Below are 10,192 nucleotides of genomic sequence, written 5' to 3'. Positions count from 1 at the left end.
CAGCTGTCATTGCTCAAGTTTTGGATAGTGCAAGTCAAACAAGTTTTTCTTGATTCTGTCAAAGGTGCTAATCCTTCTTTGTTTATTTGCATTATTTGTACATGTTCCATCTTGTTCTTTTTTCTACTGTCTTTGTTAGTTTTGTAACTTAATATTTCAATGTTTTTTGTTTCTTTCACATATACTCATACACTCATACACTTACACACACACTCATCTAAACACAAATACATATTTGGAAAATTTACATTCATACAATAACTTTGATAACAATTAATTTTTTCATAACAATTAACTTAACCTGCAAACAATGACATTTGTAACCTGGAACATATGTGGGATTGGCTCACAGAAAAAGAAGAAGAATGTTTTTACTTACTTGGACAACTTGGAAGCAGATATTTGTTTACTCTAAGAAACACACTAAACAGATTTAACCCAAAGCAAATTGGCAACATCAAAATTTACTAATTCGTTCACAGCTTTTGATAATTTAAAGCAGAAAGGGGTCAGTATCCTCATAGATAAAAGATTTATTTGTATGGTTAATAAAACAATTACAGACCCTGAAGGACGTTTTCTCATTTAAAACATATTTATCAACAATAACCCAGTAACAATTCGTAATATTTATGAGACCAGTATATATGATCCGTTGTTTTTTCAGAATGTTTTTCATTTATTTCAGATATTTCCAACTTTCCAATTATTATAGGAGGGGATTTTAATACCGTTCTTGATGCATCATTAGACAGGTCCAACAATGATAACTGTAAACGTAATTGGGAATCCATAAATACAATAAAACAATTCATGAATGAACTTGACCTTGTAGATTGTTGGCGAACTCAAAATCTCAAAGCCAGAGAATTCACAATTTCTCACCTGTCCAATCTCGCATTGATCTCTTTTTAACCACTAACTCAGAGATCTCGGATTTAAAAATCCATTCAATCACATTTAGTGATCACGCTCCCGTTTCATTTCAGTGAAACCTGTTAGATACACAAAATCCCAGCGTCAGATGGAAATTCAATTCATCGCTCCTTAAAGATACTGAATTTAATAAATATTTTGAGAAAGAAGGGGTATCCTTTCTAGAAATTAATGACATGCCAGAATTGTCATCCAGTATTGTGGGAAATAGCCAAGGCAGTTCTACGAGGAAAAATCATATCAGGAAGAAGAAAAGAAACTGGAGCAAAGGATTAAAATACTTGAACCAATTGAATGGAAATAATCCAACAGAGGAAACACAGAAGGAATTAAGAAAATATCGAGTTCAATTAAACACTGTAATAAATAAAAAGACACAATTTTTATTTCAAAGATTAAGACGAGAAAAATTTCACCATGAAAACAAATCAGGTAGATCCTTGGCTAACCAAATTAAACAAAATAAATAAAGAAAAATGATCTCTACTTTAAGGGACTCGGCTGTGAAGCTGACAACCTCACAATTTAGTGAAATATTAATGAAATATTCAGAGAATATTATATAAACGTATACGCCTCTACTAATAACACTGGACAAGAAACCATCAACTCATTTCTTAGATAGATAGGTAGATGACTTTATTAATCCCACAATGGGGAAATTTCATTTATCTGTGGCAGCAACACGACATTCAGAAATAATCTATATAATATAACATCAATAAAGGACATCACAAATTACATTTATATTAGATAATTAAAAATATTACTAAAATTATTATGAAAAATTATTATCAAAAATGAGATTCTTATTAAATAAAGAAATAAATATTAAATAAATACAGCTGCAAAAGTGTAAAAAACATGCGGTCTGCAAAACATGTAAACTGTAAAAAAACATTACAAATTTTTTCAAAATACAGAAATAACTAATGAAGTTCACACCAAAAACAAAAACAAACAACTGTTCAGGAACAAAAAACAATTTAAAATTGAAAAACAACAACTACAACAAAAGTAAATGAATCAATGACTAAACAGAAAAACACCCCTGGAACCGTGGAGTGTCACTTTGACACGGTGTTGTACAGTCTGATGGCTGTGGGGAGGAATGACCTGCGGTAGCGCTCCTTCTTACACTGAGGGTGCAACAGTCTTGTGCTGAAGGAGCTGGACAGCGCCTCTACAGTTTTGTGCAGGGGGTGGGAGGGGTTATCCATGATGGATGTCAGCTTAGCTAACATCCTCCTGTCCGCCACCTCCTCGATGGACTCAAGTGTGCAGCCCAGGACAGAGCCGGCCCTCCTAACCAGTTTGTTAAGCCTCTTCAAGTCTCTGCCTGCACTGCCCCCGCCCAGCACACAATTCCATAAAGGACCACTGAAGCCACCACACTGTCGTAAAAGGTCCTCAGCAGCTGTCTGCACACGCCAAAGGACCTCAGTCTCCTCAGCAGGTGAAGGCGACCCTGGCCCCTCCTGTACAGAGCATCCGTGTTGTTGGACCAGTCCAGTCTGTTGTTCAGGTGAACACCCAGATATTTAAATGTGTCCACGACCTCAATGTCTGAACCCTGGATGTTCACCGGTGACTGTGATGGTGAGGACCTCTCGAAGTCCAGGATCAGCTCCTTTGTCTTGCTGGTGTTAAGCAGCAGGTGGTTAACTTCACACCAGCTAACAAAGTCAGTGATGACCCCCCTGTACTCCTGCTCATCCCCCCCTGATACACAGCCCACAATGGCACTGTCATCTGAGAACTTCTGCAGATGACAGTGGTGGGAGTCGTAGGTGAAGTCTGATGTGTACAGGGTAAACAGGAATGGGGAGAGCACAGTCCCTTGAGGTGCCCCCGTGCTGCAGACCACCACATCAGACACACAGTCACGCAGCCTCACAAACTGTGGCCTGTCTGTGAGGTAGTTGATGGTCCAAGCAACCAGATGTTGGTCCACACCTGCAACCTCCAGCTTCCTCCTCAGCAGTGATGGCTGAATTGTGTTGAAAGCACTGGAGAAATCAAAAAACACGACTCTCACAGGGCTCCCAGGGGCCTCCAGGTGACACAGGGCCCGATGCTGCAGGTAGATGATGGCGTCATCCACCCCGATGCCTGGTCGATATGCAAACTGCAGCGGGTCCAGTGCTGAGCTCACCTGAGTGCGGAGATGGCTGAGGATGATCCTCTCCATAGCCTTCATCAGGTGGGAAGTCAAGGCGACAGGTCTGAAGTGGTTCGGTTCCGTAGGACGAGGTACCTTTGGAACCGGAACCAGGCAGGAAGTCTTCCAGAGGACTGGTACCTTCTCCAGTCTGAGGCTCATATTAAATATGAACAGCATCACCACACAGAGCTGGTCTGCACACTCCCTGAGGAGCCTGGAGGTGATGCTGTCAGGGCCTGTTGCCTTCCTGGCCTTTGTTCTCCTTAACTCCATCCTAACCTGATTCAGGGTGAGGCAGAGGGGGGTTGGAGGATGGGTGGGCGGTGGCTGGTCTGGTGCTGTGAGTCGTTGGGGGGGGTCCCTTTGCTTCTGTTGGAAGAAGGGGAGAGTGGACTGCTTGGTGCTGAGGTGGTAACAGCTGCAGCTGGGAGGAGACGCCTGAGCTGGAAAGGTGTGAAGAGGGGGCCGAGTGGGTGGAGATGGGGGGCTGGGCAGAATCAAATCTGTTAAAGAACAGGTTCAGTTCATTTGCCCAGGCTTGGTCACCTGTGACCTGGCGACCATTTCCAGCCTCAGCATGTCCTGAGATGCGTTTTAGACCCCTCCACACATCACGGATGTTGTGCTGTTCCAGGCGCTGCTCCAGCTTCTTCCTGTAGCAGTCCTTGCACTTCCTGATCTTATATTTCAGGTCCCTCTGTACTCTGCGTAGCTCCTCCTTGTCCCCAGAGAGAAAAGCCCTCTTCTTCTCATTTAGGAGGGTCTTCAGCTCAGGAGTGACCCAGGGCTTGTTGTTGGAAAAACACTGCACTGATTTTGTTTGCACTGTGTTTTCCACACAAAAATTGACATAGTCCGTGATGCAGTCAGTAAGACTGTCAATGTCCTCCCCGTGTGGACTGCAGAGAACGTCCCAGTCTGTGGTGCTAAAACAGTCCCTTAGTCGCTCTGTTACTTCCTCAGTCCAGATCTTCACCGTTTTAATCTGTGGTTTCTGCTGTTTCACCACTGGAGTGTACACAGAGGAGAGATGGACCAGGCTGTGATCAGAGCGTCCTAAAGGGGGGAGGGGGGCAGAAGTATATGCATTCTTGATGTTAGCATAGAAAAGGTCCAGAGTTTTTCTGTCCCTCGTATGACAGTTCACCTACTGGGTGAAGTTAGACAGGGTGGCGGAGAGGGGGGTGCATGCATGGTTAAAGTCCCCAGAAATCAGGATCAGGGCCTGCGGGTGTTGTGTCTGCAGCTGGGACACGGTGCTGTGCACGCGCTCACAAGCGACAGCAGCGTCAGCCGACGGGGGGATGTAAACAGTCACCACCAGCACATGGGAGAACTCCCGTGGAAGGTAGTACGGCCGAACGCTGACTGCCACCAGTTCAATGTCCTTGCTGCAGTGCTGTTCTTTCACAGTGATGTGGTTCGGGTTACACCACCTGTCATTCACGAACACCGCCAGACCACCGCCTTTCTTCTTTCCGCTCTGCGCCGCGCTCCGGTCCGCCTGCACCAGCGGGAATCCAGTAACTGAGACCACGGAGTTTGTCATGTCCTGGTTGAGCCACGTCTCGGTGAAACACAGCAGGCTGCTCTCACGGTACACCCGCTGCAATAAAAATAATAGTATTGAGCTTCCTCAACTCACTAAAGAACAAGCGGACAAATTAGATGAATCTTTGACAGATAATGAACTGGTAGCTGCACTTAATGGCATGGAAAATAATAAATCTCCAGGACCCGATGGCTTCCCTGCTGAATTCTATAAGCACTTTTAGAATATGATATCTTCATTATTCATCAGAGCAATTGCAGAAATAAAACAAACCTCAATACTTCCAAAACACATGAACACGGCAGTCATTTCTCTGCTCCCAAAGCCTAAAAAAGACCCAACCTCGATTAAGACTCTCTACAACGCAACTTCAGCCACAATAACTACAAATGGTATTATATCATAGAGCTTTAGATTGCATAGAGGACCTAGACAAGGATGCCCATTCTCTCCTTCCTTATTTATTCTCTTTATTTAACCATTAGCAGCAGCTATATGACAGAACCTCAACATAATCGGAATCAAGACATCTCTAGCCCACCATAAAATTAGTTTAAATGCTGATGATGTATTATTGTTTCTACAAAATCCTTAATCATCATTACAAGAAGTTAAACAATGAATTAATCAATTCTCAAAAGATGCAGATTACTCTGTCAATTGGAACAAATCAGCCATCCTTCCGCTGAATAAAACTAAATGGGAAAATACAGCCCATACATCAGCAATCCTGGTATGCATAAATCCCATCACCTATTTAAGTATTAAAATCCCTTCAGGAGCCTTAGAGCTGGTTAGCTTTAACCTTACCACTCTCTAGAAAACAGTAAAGGATGACCTGCAATGCTGAGTTAACTTACCTAACTCCATCAAGGGCAGGATAGTAATTAAAATGAAAATCCTTCCCAAAATAAATGATTTATTTTCAATTATTCCAGTGCAGCCTTCTCACACCTGGTTCAAATCCTTAAACTCAATCATTACAAAATTCTATTGGAAAAAATAAAACACCACAAATAAAATTAGCCACCTTACAAAAACCCAAGTCTCAGGGAGGCTTAGACGCTTCGAACATTTACTATTCCTCGCTAGCTGACCAGCTGCAATATATCTATAAGTGGATTCATCTGAGTCAGTCAGACACCATCTGGTTAGATATTGAAAAAGAATTGTGCAAAGAACTCCAAATCTCAGACATCCCATTTCTAAGTCAATCTATCAAGAGTCATCCATGTTATAAAGTAATATCAATAGCTGCTACCCTAAATGCCTGGTGGAAACTCTATAAAATTATGAATTCAAGTCTATTGGTATCTTATTCTACACCAATTTGGAATAATCCAGATTTAGTAAGCAATAAAGGCCTGTTCACACCGGGACGAATTTTGCCGGCGATTTTCGCCGACGTTTAACGCCTCGTGACTAAACAAAGGGCACCAATGTGAGTGTGCACACCGAGGCGAAAAAACGCCAAGCGCCAAAGCGTCAAAAAAAAAACCCGCCTCGGGTTCGTTTTTTTTTTTTCGACGCGTCGCGTCGAAATCTATTCGACCAATGAGAATGGCGCTTTTGCACACGTGTCTGGAGCTTCTGAAGTTACAGTAAAACACAACTTGGGGGCGCTCAAACACAAAACTGCCTTGCTGAGCACACATACCAGCGAAGAAGTTAGACGCCAAGTAGCGTCTACACTGCCGCGAAGAAATAATGACGGACATTCTTAAATATCCCCTTACCAAGTACCAGTTGGAGCTACTGATGCTTGAAATATTCATGTTTTCTTTGTATTATTCTGACAAGCGCCTAAATACTTGCTCTCTTCTTCTGAGTGAAAAGCGACTTTAAGAAGCGTAAAGTTGCGCAGCGCCACCTTGTGTACAGGAGTATTTCTGTTTACATTAAGCGCCATCTAATGTCAGGGAATGAAATTGCATGTTCGCTCGGCTCATCGTCAGCGAAAATCGCCTGGGTGTGAACACAAAAGACGTGGCGAAAAACGCTGGCGAATAACGCCTGGCGAATATTCGTCCCGGTGTGTACGGGCCTTAAGAAACCCATCAATCTACACACCTGGTCTTATAAGGGTATTACTCAAACTTGTTTTTAATTCTTGGGGGTCTAATACCATTTTCTTATTTTATCCAGGAATACGGCCTCAGGAACAGTCAATTTTTAGAATATCTACAACTTAAATCTTCAATAGAAGCTAAAATTTCTGCAACTACAATAAATCTAGATCTTCCACCTGCAGTAACAGATTTAATAAAAAGTACCCTCAAGAAAGAAACTTTTCTCAAAAATATATAAAATAAACATATTCTCAGATGAGTCTTTATCACTTCCCAAAACAAAGTGGGAAAACAATCTTTCAATTGCTGGTAACACTGAGTTCTGGGCTCAAACATGTAAAGCCAAAAAACACAAATTTACAACTAATACAATACAAAACCCTCCATAGAATTCACTACACAAGGGAGAAAATGTCAAGAATGGGATTCGATTCAGAGATCTGCCCATTTTGCACTCAAAATACCCCTGACACGCCTGCTACGTCAAGGCCGAGATGAGCACGTAGATGACCAGCTCCGACTGACCCGTGGTAAAAGCCGATTTCAAAAAAGTTTACTGACAAATAAACACAAGAGTACAAGACAGAGACACTGCAGGGAAGATGTCGACAAACAAAAAAGAGGTGAAAGGAAGCAGAAATGATGACGGAAAAGTAGGCTCCAAACAGCTAACGCTAGCCGAAGCAACACCAGGGAAAAGCATAGCGGACGCTGAGTCCGAAATGCTAGCGGAATTAAGCAAGTTCCAAAAGGAAAATATGGACTCTTTTTGTAACCTGAAAATCTCCCTAAACAGGTATTGAGCTATTTGCTACACAGAGAAGCTAACCTCGCTAGCAAGTGTGATGACATGGAAAACAGACTCCGGCGTAACAACATTCAACTGTATGGAATTCCAGAGGGGTCTGAGAAGGATGACATGGTGAATTTTGTGTGTCAGTTCTTTAAAACTGCTCTGGAAATCAGAGAAGAGATCGAAATCAAGGTGGAAAGGGCTCACAGAGCACAACAGCGCCACCACGGTCCACCATAGTTCGCTTTCTGGACTTTCAGGTGAAACAAGCTGTGTTGCAGCAGGCATGGAAACAACGCCAAGTCGAGTTCCAAGGGCACAAAGTGTATTTTGATCAGGAGTACTCAACTGAGTTGCAGAAGAAAAGAAAAATGGGGCGAGAGGTTATTAAATAGCTGAAGGAGAAAAACATCAGATCTGTCACTATATCCATATCCAGCAGAGAATCTTCATGCAATCAGGTGCAAAATTGTTTCCCTCCTTACTGGAAGCACAATCTACTTCGAAAAAGCTGGGAGTAAACGTGGAGATGGAGGACAGAGATGTCTTGGAAACGGAATTAGCCAGAGATGGCTGGACAACCCACTAAAACGACAGAAGGCAGAAGCGACTGCAGCTGAGCACAGCGGACATTAGAACCCTCATCAGTGGAAGCCACAAAGACCCAGATTGTGTTGGAGATGAGTAAAGTAGGCAAGGTGGTAAGGTAAGATGTAAACACCTGCAGGGACATAAAACAAATGTTTGCCAGTATAATTTCAGCTTTATTTTTTTCTTATTATTCAGCTATAAGAAAATTAGAGAAGAAGGTTAAAATCTTAGGTGGGTCTGTCTGGATGAGACTATGTTTCTCATTCTAATGGGGACTCGACCTTTAAGGCAACTAAAGCACGACCACGGGAAACCTTGGAAGACTGTCACCACCGCACTATGTCCAACTCACCCAGGAAGCACAAGCTCCCTGCCCATGGAAGAACGGCACTGGGAGGTCCTTGGGCGGATTAGCTACCTGCTGCTGTTCCGGGGGCTTACCACTGGATTATTGGAGGTCCATAATTGTGTATATAGTTTTGAAAAATGTTCAGTTCAGTTGTTGTTTTCTTTTGTTTGTTGGGTCTCAGCAGAAAACTTTTCAGTTGCACATTTGTTTTTTTGTACCATAATAATAATAATAATAAATTTTATTTGTTAGGCGCCTTTCAAGGAACCCAAGGTCGCCGTACATAAAAGTGAAAATAAAAATAAAATAAAAGCAATCAAATGCACAATAAAATATACATATAAATAGGCCAGAAATAGGAAATTATCGGAGGGAATATGCGAGTTGGAAAAGATGAGTTTTCAGTTTTTTGGCGAATTGTGAGATAGACCCGATGTTTCTGAGGTCCGGAGGCAGAGAGTTCCAGAGCCGGGGGGCAGAGCAGCTGAATGCTCTGCCCCCCATAGTGACAAGGCGAGCAGTGGGGACATCCAGATGAAGGGAGGAGGAGGATCTGAGGGTACGGGTGGGAATGGCCACATGAACAAGATCTGATAAATATGATGGAGCAAGGTTGTGGATGGATTTAAAAGTCAGAATAAGTATTTTGTATGTAATCCGGTGTGTGATTGGTAGCCAGTGGAGCTGCTGCAGAACAGGCGTGATGTGTTGGGAGGAAGGTGTTTGAGAGACAATTCTGGCAGCTGAGTTCTGAACATACTGTAGTTTTCGTAGAGTTTTTTGTGGTAAACCAAAAAGAAGGGAGTTGCAATAATCCAGACGGGAAGTTACAAGACTGTGCACCAGAACGGCTGTGGAATGCGGACTGAGGGAAGGGCGAAGACGATGGATGCTGCGAAGGTGGAAATGGGCAGACCGGGTGATGCTATTGATGTGAGAAGTGAAGGAGAGGGTGCTGTCCAGGATGACACCCAGACTCTTGACCTGAGGGGCGGGGGAAATGGAGGAGGTTTCAAAGGGAATTGAGAAGTTCTGGATGCTGTTAATAACGGATTTGGTGCCGATCAGGAGAAGTTCAGTTTTATCGTTGTTTAGTTTTAAGAATTTTTTAGTGAAACAGGATTTTATTGCAAGAAGGCAGTCAGTGAGGGAAGTGGGAGGTAGAGAAGAATTTGGCTTGGTGGAGATGTAGAGCTGAGTATCGTCTGCATAACACTGGAAGTGAATCTTGTATTTACGGAGGATTTGACCAAGAGGGAGAAAGTAGATGATAAATAGCAGGGGTCCAAGGACGGAGCCCTGGGGAACACCTGTAGTGACAGGAACTGTATGGGAAGTGAACTGTTTTAATTGAATAAATTGGGTGCGACCAGAGAGGTAAGAGTGAAACCAGTTGAGAGGTATGTTTCTGATACCTATGGCGGACAGTCTGTCTAGGAGGATGGTATGGGAGATTGTATCGAAGGCTGAGCTTAAATCAAGTAGGAGGAGAATGGAGAGTAGCCCAGAGTCAGCAGCAAGGAGGAGATCATTGGAGATTTTAAGGAGAGCCGTTTCTGTGCTGTGAAGGGGACGGAAGCCGGACTGGAATTGTTCATATAGGTTATTCTGTGATAGATGTATGCGGAGTTGTTCTGCAAAGGTTTTTTCAAGTATTTTAGAGATGAATGAAAGATTAGAAATGGGGCGGAAATTGTTGAGGTTTGAGGGGTCTAATCCTGGTTTTTTGAGTATTGGG

The sequence above is a fragment of the Oryzias latipes genome, chromosome 21, assembly GCF_053564925.1.
Source record: "Oryzias latipes strain Hd-rR chromosome 21, Olatipes_Hd-rR_3.1".
NCBI lineage: Eukaryota > Metazoa > Chordata > Actinopteri > Beloniformes > Adrianichthyidae > Oryzias > Oryzias latipes.
Note: the sequence above shows the minus strand (reverse complement) of the source record.